The 1,171-nt window shown below is 27.8% G+C and overlaps 1 long non-coding RNA gene across 1 annotated transcript; it reads right to left on the reverse strand.

Annotated features, from left to right (window-relative positions):
- Positions 1-590: 590 nt before the first annotated feature.
- LOC111617593 lies at positions 591-839 on the reverse strand. The gene is made up of 2 exons (XR_002755444.1): positions 742-839; positions 591-666 (listed from the first exon to the last, which is right to left on the reverse strand). It is a non-coding gene; the product is annotated as an uncharacterized LOC111617593 (long non-coding RNA).
- Positions 840-1,171: the final 332 nt, after the last annotated feature.

Consider the following 1,171-nt stretch of genomic DNA (forward strand, 5'->3'; position numbering starts at 1 on the left):
TGTGTCCTTTGACTTCAAGCTAGTTGTCTTTTTCTTTGAGTAAATCTGACTGCAACAAAGTAATAATCTATACTGTATTTGAGGTAAAAGACCCAGCCCTTAAGGTCTGCACTGATAGCATCTTGCCATCGTTGCTTCAGTCTTCTGTGTGGCCAGCAGCCGTTCACCTCTAGATGGTAGGCAATGTTGGCAACTGTATCTGGGGCTGATCGTTGGACATGATTCTTAATCTTTTAAAAAAATAATTTAATAAAAGTTAAATAACTAATTGTTCTGAAAGAAAATATCAGATGGGCATCCAGGTAGCATAACTGGCAACACATCAGCATAGTAAGCAGGAGTTACAAGTTTGAGACCTGCTCTGGACTGATCTTTTTTTCTAAATATTCTAAATTAAATTTAATAATTAGAAATAATTTTTTATTCACTCTTTAGATGGCAACCTAACCCACTACCTGTAGCAAAATTGTTTTATATCTAATCATCAAATTAACTTTGTTATAGCCCAATTAATAATTTGGCATTAAAATTTAATGTAAATGTTTTCTCCTAAAAAATTATAATAAACCAATAAAATATAAATTTTATTACCTTTAACTGTAGTAACAAAACAGGATCTTTTGCAGTAACATCATGCATTTCAACCAATTCTGGCCTACTGACTTTCTATAAAATAATTAGAATTATTAATACCTAATGTCAAAATATAAAACCAAAATTTACGATAAAATTTTTTCTTACTTGTTTCAGTTCGGCAATACTCATTCTATTTAACTTTTTCAACTTCCTCTTTGATAACTTTGGTTTATTTTCTTCTTCTTTTCTCTATCAAATAAGATAAAGTTAATTAAATTAGAAATTTAGAAATTATCATTATCAATTATAATAATACTTTCTAAAATTCTTCAGAAAACAAAACAAAAAATTTATTAAAAAATTTGATTATGATGTATATCTATGAAAATTTAAAAAACATATAATGATTAAAAATAATGATAACATAATTAATTTGAATAGCAGGATGTTAATAGACAACGTGTGGAATGATGTCATATATGCTATGCAGATTGATTGTTCCTGTAATTGATTTTGAAAAGTCTGAGATATTGATGTAGGTTCTGTTGCAGATTGTAGCATTTGTGAGTGATATATTTTAATAGTTTATATCTTT

This window comes from Centruroides sculpturatus, unplaced genomic scaffold, assembly GCF_000671375.1.
Source record: "Centruroides sculpturatus isolate CEXI.00-Female unplaced genomic scaffold, Cexi_2.0 scaffold7822, whole genome shotgun sequence".
In the NCBI taxonomy this organism is placed as follows: domain Eukaryota; kingdom Metazoa; phylum Arthropoda; class Arachnida; order Scorpiones; family Buthidae; genus Centruroides; species Centruroides sculpturatus.